We start from the raw sequence: 8715 nt of genomic DNA, 5'->3' as shown, positions 1-8715 counted from the left end.
AAAGAAAAGAAAAGGAAAGGAAAGAAAAGAAAATGAAAGAAAAGAAAAGAAAATAAAAGAAAAGAAAAGAATGGAAGGATAAGTATTGGTTGAATTTCAACCACTGGGTGAGCTCTATCTAGTACAAACAAAGATATTCCAGCTCAAAGACAATAAGCTGTTCAAGAAGAAAGTTCTGTTTGTAGTCGGCAAAATGCTAACATAAACACTTGAGCAAAATAGATCGATCCTGCAATAATTCATTCATCATCATCTTTTATGGATGCTTAGCGGCTTAAGCAGACATAGTTTTCGTTGCTGTTGGTAATTTCTCAAACTTCGTTACAATTTAAATATTTTTTACTGAGTCAATCAGGAAAAATTCTGCAATGGGCCTGGTACCAAGAGCTATAAATGCCGGAGCATGCACCGGGTTCGTTTATCCGGCATAGCGATTTCTGTTTCCGTGGGCCGATTACATTTTAAAGCAAATACTTCTCATAGAAACTAGGTCTGATAGCTCTGGTCTGGTGAAGATAACCCTGTTCTAACATTAACTCGATTGGCTTTAGATTCACCGTGGCAAGACAGACTACTATGCGATTTAGCTTCTGTTGCCACGTTCATCACTCTTATGTTCTTAAGGGAGGAATAGAGTGTCGAATTTTGATGGGATGGGATTCGAGCGAACCTGTTCACAGATGGATCTTACCTCGACGGTGAGGGTTGAGGGTGGATTATTCTACCACGAACTCAGATTTTATTTAATTATTTTTTTTATTTACTAATATTGAAATTGTTACATTTCTTGCAGCCTATTGACATATATAAATATTTAATGCACTAATTTAACATTTGATTAAGTAGCAATTTAAAAGTATTTTCATAGTAGGAGAAATCCAAAACTGAAGAATTTGAGAGCAATTTAAACTCTTTAAGAGGTCTGGAAAGAGGAGCATTTGCAGCATCGAATCCCACAAAAAAGTATGCATTATTTCTTAAGCATATATGTGGAATAGCAAAGAAAGTACGTTCTAAAAGTTAGGTACAATCAACCGCCCCAAGTATTAAATTAAACAAACAAATATTAGATAGAGAAAAGTTCTCCTGCAGTTCAAAGTATTAAGACTGATAAGCAAACATCTGGATTTATAGGAAGGAAAAGCAAGATCAAAATGAAGGGGGCGTAGAGCATACTTAATAAAAACTATTTGAATACTTTCAAGACGATAAATGTGACAAGCATAAAACGGCCGCCAAATGAATACGGCATATTCCAATCTCGATAATACCAGAGTAGTATAAAGCGATTTTAAAGTATATGGGTCAGTGAAATCAGAACTGAATCGTCGAACATAAGCCAACATCGAGTAAGCTTTAGCTATTGTAAAGCTTAAATGACTATGAAAATAAAAATTGGAATCAAACACCACCGCAATATCAGTGACCTCGGAAACAGTGCTTAGTTTTGCACCCCCAATTTGGTAGGAAGTAGGAATGAGTAAGCTGGAAGGGCTACTCAATCACTGCAACGCTTTCCCGGCGCAAGTAACAGCCATAAAAGATGCGTTAGATGGAATGCTGTCCGCCGTTGTAAATTTAACATTTACTCAGATAGAAGAAACTATCAAAGCTCCAAGTTTTGCTATGGCAAGGTGGAGGGCTATAAGGGATTGCTTGACCCTACTTACAGTGGTATTTACCAACTTTTTGAAAAAATTATTATAAGAGTATTCCTAAGCAGGCCGAACTGAACTTGTCTGTCAGTGGCCACTTTGGGATTCCGCTGGCTACTCGCTTTCTGCTTATGGCCAGGTAAGCCTCGAGCCAACTAAATAAAGAAGGTGCTGACCCCACCTCTCCCATATATCGAGGTTTATTTTGTCGGTGGTTTGGCTCCAAGGGCTCGTCTAAACTTTTCTGTTTTACAAAAGCTTATTTGAATATGGTTATTGGAGTGTTAACTGGTTACTACCCAATCGGCGTCCACGCGATGCGCTTCATTATACTGGACAGCAGCTTCTGTTTCAGTTTTATGGCGGATGACACGGTGGAATCATCCAGTCACTTCATACTCAGCTGTCCAGCCTTTGCGAGGATGAGGAGTATATATTTCGGCCAGCACATTTTCCACTATCGGAGGAAATTTCCAAGGTCTAATTTTGCCTTATTCGGAGCCTTGTCGTTGTCACACAGTGATTCGCTGTATTCGAAGCACCTGCGCAGTCTATGTAAGGTCTTTATTGATCGGCCAGTTGAACCTCATCTAACCTCCATTTCCCTCTTCCTACATTTGGGTCTTTCTTTTATTCATATTTTTACTCTTGCTCATCCTCCCATAGCCACTCTTTCGATATTCTCTCCTCCCTCTCCTCCGTATATCTTTTAATTTTCCTCTTCCTTCTCTTTCATATCCCCTCTTTTTTCTTTCTCTGTGTGTTTTCCTCTGTCCCTTGATGTGTACTGATTATTCGTTCCTTCCCCATCTTTCTTACGCTTTCCTGCCCTTTTTCAATTCAGTTTGCTTTCCGCTCTTTCTCTCTTTGCTACCTGGCTTTTCATTTTACCCGACTCCATTCCTCTTCAAATCTTTTGGTGTTACTCCATTCTTTTAAATCAACTTCATTTTTACCTTTTTCGCTTTCCTTCATCCGTTCGCTCCTTCGTCCCTACGTTCCGCGAGCCACGTCTTTCTAGTTCCCCCTCCCCCTTACTTTTTACTTTTATTCTTCTCTTCTCGCTCACTAGCTTATCTTTTCTCTGCAATTTTCCTCTTTCTCTGACTGTCATAATGCATTTCGGGTAAAATTTCAGAAGCGCATCGCTACAAATCAAAATTAAATATTCTCTTTTAATTAAGCTATACATTTTTAAGTTTTCTCTCAACTTATTAGATTGATTTCCAATCAAATACTCAACAAAAGTTTACTTTCACAGCCAAAAATAAATTGTTTTATGAGCATTATAGATGTGCTTTTGATCAGCATACAAATATGTAGCTTGAACGCCATGAAAAATTATTTTAATTAATTAAACATTCAAAATGTAAAATATAATGGAAATACAAATAGTAAATGTGATATGCGAATATAAATCAACAATAATTCTTCTATACAGAGTCCACAAATTTATAAGTATGCACTTAATTTAATTAAAATTATCTGGTAAACTAAAAGTGTCAAAACCAAGTGAGATTCTAAACTAGAAATTATGAATTCGGCACGATGTCCTCAAAATAGTTATAAAATACCAAAATTGTTCAAGCCACCACTCCATTCCTACACACAACCAGATTTAGTGCGCAGATTAACAAATTCCATTTATTAACTAACAAACTCATATTCAAGTTTAACCATTTAAAATGCATTATTTAATTTAATTAAATTTACACATAAATTATTTATAATTACAATTAATGCTGATATGCAGAAGGTTGCAGGGCATGTATAGACAATATACAGGGCAGTAAGTCATTATGCACAATTTCACTTTGGCAGCAATAATTATGTGCAGAGAAATTTCAAACAAAATAAATTTGTATTTGTATTCAAGTCATATGATAAACTATGGCAGATTTGAGAATGCATGTTGCGTATACGCCCCGTACCACCAACATTACCATCACCACAATGCCTATCGCGGTTTGTGCGCTTCATATTTCCATACACACATTCGTTTGGTTGTGCACATAAATAAATATTAAGTGCTGTTATTACATACATATTTTATATGAATGGTCACTTTGAGACCACAATCAAGCCAAAATTACAATACACACATTAGGAATGCTAATATTGTTGATCACGGGATTTTCGGGATATCAAAACTGATCCTGACATTTTAGGATTATATTTGGGACATTTTCTGCAAAATTAAGAGTTTTTCACTATGCTCGTGAATATTTCGTGGCTTTCTCCATCATTTGTTGGAAATTTGGCTGAAAATCTGGATTACTTAAGATTCTTAGAGAATGATGTTAGGTATCTCGATGGATGGGTTTCGTTTTTAAACGGTTTTATTTGTTTGACAGGCTGGATGGCACGAATTATGTAATTGAAATTTAAGTAACTTCCAGATATGTTACAAGCTTGAAACTTGAAATATAGTTCAGAAGCCGGTGACAATGCCATAATAAGAAAAAAATCCGAGAGGTGGCGCATGGATCGAAATATTTCAAAAAACCGTATTTGTGGTCCAATTTGGTTAATATTTGGAACACATAATACATACTCGAATAGAAAGCGACCTATGAAAACAATCGCCGCTAAGTGGCGCAGGTATCGAGATATTCAAAATAATCGTATTTGTGCTCCGATTAGGCTCATATTTGGAACACATATTACATACAGTCCTGTAGAAGTGGCATCAATATACTTTGGAGTTCGGGAAGGCACAAGCGTACGTGGCGCAGAGTATAGTAAGGTCTTTGGAAGGATTATGTATTGAGGACTTAGATTGTAACAAATTGTTAGGAAAGAGGAAGGAGTCACTAAATGAACCAAATATAATGAGAAATAACAGGCAATTAAATAAAGACTAAAAACTTTAAAATAAAATAATAAAAAAAAATGTAAGATAAACGGTTTTATTGAAAACAATACTTACATGAAGTAATAATAATACTAAAAGCTAGCAAGTAATTAGGTAGGTCCTAAGTACTAGTCTTCACACTCCTCATCAATCTAGGGCGTTCATCAGAAAATTAAAAAAAAGCTTTGGACGCATCAAATTTCTATTGATAGTCATAAGTAAGACCAACTGAACCTTAATAAGGTTATGTTACTCCTCAAATTTTTAGAAACTTCACGCGTCCGAAGCTTTTATTTAATTGTCCGATCAACGCCTGAGATATGATCTACCTATTTATTTTCTAACTTTTAGTATTATTATTACTTCATGTAAGTATTGTTTTAAATAAAACCGTTTAACTTAAACACTTTTTTTTATATATTTTTTTTTTTGGGAATAAATACAAGCTGTTTTGGAACAACTTTCGCAAATGGAGATATTTTTGGACCCTTTTGATATGGGAGGGGGAATCATTGTAAAGTATGGGTTTGACAATTGCCGTAACTAGTAAATGCCCACTGAAAGAGTTTGGGTGATAGGCCGCACGTATATCCTAGCATCCTCTTGCATGCATACAGTGCCGCGGCGGCCTTCTTCGCTCTCTCTTCCACATAGGGTTTCCACGACAACTTACTATATGGTATAACTCCTAGATACTTTATGCTATATCTTCCTTGCAGGGTCCACTGCCCCAGATGAGTATACTTCCCGATTCATCTCGCGGGGAATTATTGGGGTAAAAATTACACAGAGAGGAGTTATTAGCAAAAAATAGTCCGTCATGTCAAGGCTAAAGTCGATCCTGGTGAAAAGGCTAGAGTGTCCGCAGTTAGAAAGCCCATATCACGTATCACGCAGCGTGACCACCGACTACGCCGCGGTCGATCCTGGCGCAATATCTTCTGGATGTATGTTCAGCATAACATTCAATGCCAAAGTAGGTGCTGTCGTTGTACTGACACTAATATTTTGGTGGTTTTCGCCGTGTCCTGTAGCAATACAAGGCAACCGCTCCTCTACTGACCTTATCTTCCGCATTGGGACAGTTTCTTGTCCAAAATAGTCCCTAAAAATTTTACCCTATAAGCAAATACCAACAGTACGGCCCTAATCAAGCAGGTTCTGAAGGTGGGCATCTTCAGAAGCTGATATATCTATTAGTTATCTTATTTGTTGATTCAGTTAAGCAAAGATCAATTTTCTATAAATTTTTTTCCATTGTTGGTTTACAGTAGGTTTGAAAATCCAAACTAAACTCCACACCTTCCTACAAGCCTTTATATTTTAATCCTTCTGCTAATTACAAACAAATGTTAATCCTCATGTTGCAATGTCCGCCTCCGTATTTTGTAAGCAACATCGTTATTAACCAACATACTTCCGAGCACCGTGCGCATAAATTTAGTAGAAACCACAACATGAACCCAACCAAGTTACAACCAACTATTCACACTTACCGCCGCAACGTGACACGCTGTCACATCCTACCCACGCATTAATGCGATTTATATGTACGCCAAATTCTGCTGCACTCTATGTAGTTGCGGTCACAAATATTTTACTCGATGATTGTATAACTGTTTATTGCAGTTGGGTGTTATGTGTAGCAAAGCAAATAAATGCAAAAAGCGGCTGTTCTGTCAGGTACCATGGAAATATTTACCATCATTATATACAGGGTATTTTTCTACGAATCTTCAAAATTTCATTATTATATTCTGCGGCTCATTTCAAGGCGAAAGAACCTTTAAAGTCGCGGTCCATCTCAAACAACAGTTTCCGAATACAATATGAAAATAATTAAAAACAAAACAAGTAAGGAAGGCTAAGTTCGGGTGTAACCGAACATTACATACTCAGCTGAGAGCTTTGGAGACAAAATAAGGGAAAATCACCATTTACCAAAATGAACCTAGGGTAAACCTGGAATGTGTTTGTATGACATGTGTATCAAATGAAAGGTGTTAATGATTATTTAAATTGTAGTGGGCCTTAGTTCTATAGGTGGACGCCTTTTCGAGATATCGCAATAAGGGCGGACCAGGGGTGACTCTAGAATGTGTTTGAACGACATGGGTATCAAACTAAAAGTATTAATGAGGGTTTTAAAAGGGAGTAGCCCTTAGTTGTATATGTGAAGGTGTTTTGGAGATATCGACCAAAATGTGGACCAATGTGGAGATTCCAAGGGCTTTTGATTTCGCCCTGCAGAACTTTTTCATTTTCTTCTACTTAATATGGTGTCACACCCATTTTACAAAGTTTTTTCTAAAGTTATATTTTGCGTCAATAAACCAATTCCAATTACCATGTTTCATCTCTTTTTTCATATTTGGTGCAGAATTATGGCATTTTTTCATTTTTCGTAATTTTCGATATCGAAAAAGTGGGCGTGGGCATAGTCAGATTTCGGCCATATTTTATACCAAGATAAAGTGACTTCAGATAAGTGTGTGAACTGAGTTTAGTAAAGATATATCGATTTTTGCGCAAGTTATCGTGTTAAAGACCGAGCGGAATGACAGATGGTCGACTGTGTATAAAAACTGGGCGTGGCTTCAACCGATTTCGTCCATTTTCACAGAAAACAGTTATCGTCATAGAATCTATGTCACTACCAAATTTCACAAGGATTGGTAATTTTTTGTTGGACTTATGGCATTAAAAATATTCTAGACGAATTAAATGAAAAAGGGCGGAGTTACACCCATTTTGAAATTTTCTTTTATCTTTGTATTTTGTTGCACCATATCATTGCTGGAGTCGAATGTTGACAAAATTTACTTTTATACTGTTAAGATATAAATTTTTTTGTTAAAATTTGACTTAAAAAAAAATTTTTTTTAAAGTGGGCGTCTTCGTCATCCGATTTCGCTAATTTTTATTTGCACACATATGTCAATAAGAGTAACGTTCCTGCAAAATTTCATCATGATATCATCAACGACTGCCAAATTACAGCTTGCAAAACTTTTAAATTACCTACTTTTAAATGTGGGCGGTGCCACGCCGATTGTCCAAAATTTTTCTAATTTTCTATTTTGCGTCATGAGGTCAACGCATCTACCAAGTTTCATGGCTTCATCTGTCTTTTGTAATGAATTATCGCACTTTTTCGGTTTTTCGAAATTTTCGATATCGAAAAAGTGGGCGTGATTGTAGTCCGATTTCGTTCATTTTAAATAGCGATCTGACATGAGCGCCCAGGAATCTACATACCACATTTCATCAAGATACCTCAAAATTTACTCAAGTTATCGTGTTTACAGACGGACGGACTGACGGATGGACAGACGGACATGGCTAAATGAATTTCTTTTTTAACCTAGATCATTTTGATATATAGAAGTCTATATCTACCTCGATTAGTTTATGCCGTTACGGATTACCGGTATGCGAACAAAGTTAATATACTCTGTGAGCTCTGCTCAGCTGAGTATAAAAACAGGAATCGCCCATGGTGATATAAGCCGTATCATTATCTAATCAAGAGCAGATCGATAGCAGATTATATGCTTATCAGATAAACCCATTATGTTGGTACATATTGAGGTAAAAAGCAAAAACATCTTCCCGCTTCCAGCTTCCCACTTCGAATATATTTATGAAGCATTTTGAGATTACTTCTAGACTGAAACAGAACTATGCCTGAATCATTTCTATATCGGAGCTTTTTGGAGCAATTTAAGGATAGTTTTCGTACTATATTTGTACCTTTTTAGAATTATTTTCAAAATCACTACGGGAATGTTTGTAACTTTTTTAGGCTCAATTCAGCATAGTTTCGGGAATACTTTTTGGACTCTTTCGGATATCAATTCGTAGCTCAATCGGGACTATTTCTGCATTGTTTCGAAACTCTTCTGCGTCCGTTTTGGGATTTTCTTCTGGATTATTTTGGGATTTCTTTTGGAATCATTTTGGTATAACCGCCGGACCGTTTCTGGATAACGGAGCGGTATTGTTAGCGATTATTTTTTAATTCCTTCAAGTTAATTTAAGAATATTTTCGTGGCTTTATCGAGATCATTTTGAGCTTTGCTATTTCTGTAGCATTTCAGTCTCATTTTGCGACTGCGTCCGGATTGTTTTAGTATTGTTTTCCGGGTTTTTCCAAGACCGACCGCTGTGGTGTGGTGACAGATGTCTTGCCTCCCATACCGAAGA

Source organism: Eurosta solidaginis, chromosome 2 (assembly GCF_040869045.1).
Source record: "Eurosta solidaginis isolate ZX-2024a chromosome 2, ASM4086904v1, whole genome shotgun sequence".
Taxonomy (NCBI): domain Eukaryota; kingdom Metazoa; phylum Arthropoda; class Insecta; order Diptera; family Tephritidae; genus Eurosta; species Eurosta solidaginis.
This window is presented reverse-complemented; position numbering follows the sequence as displayed.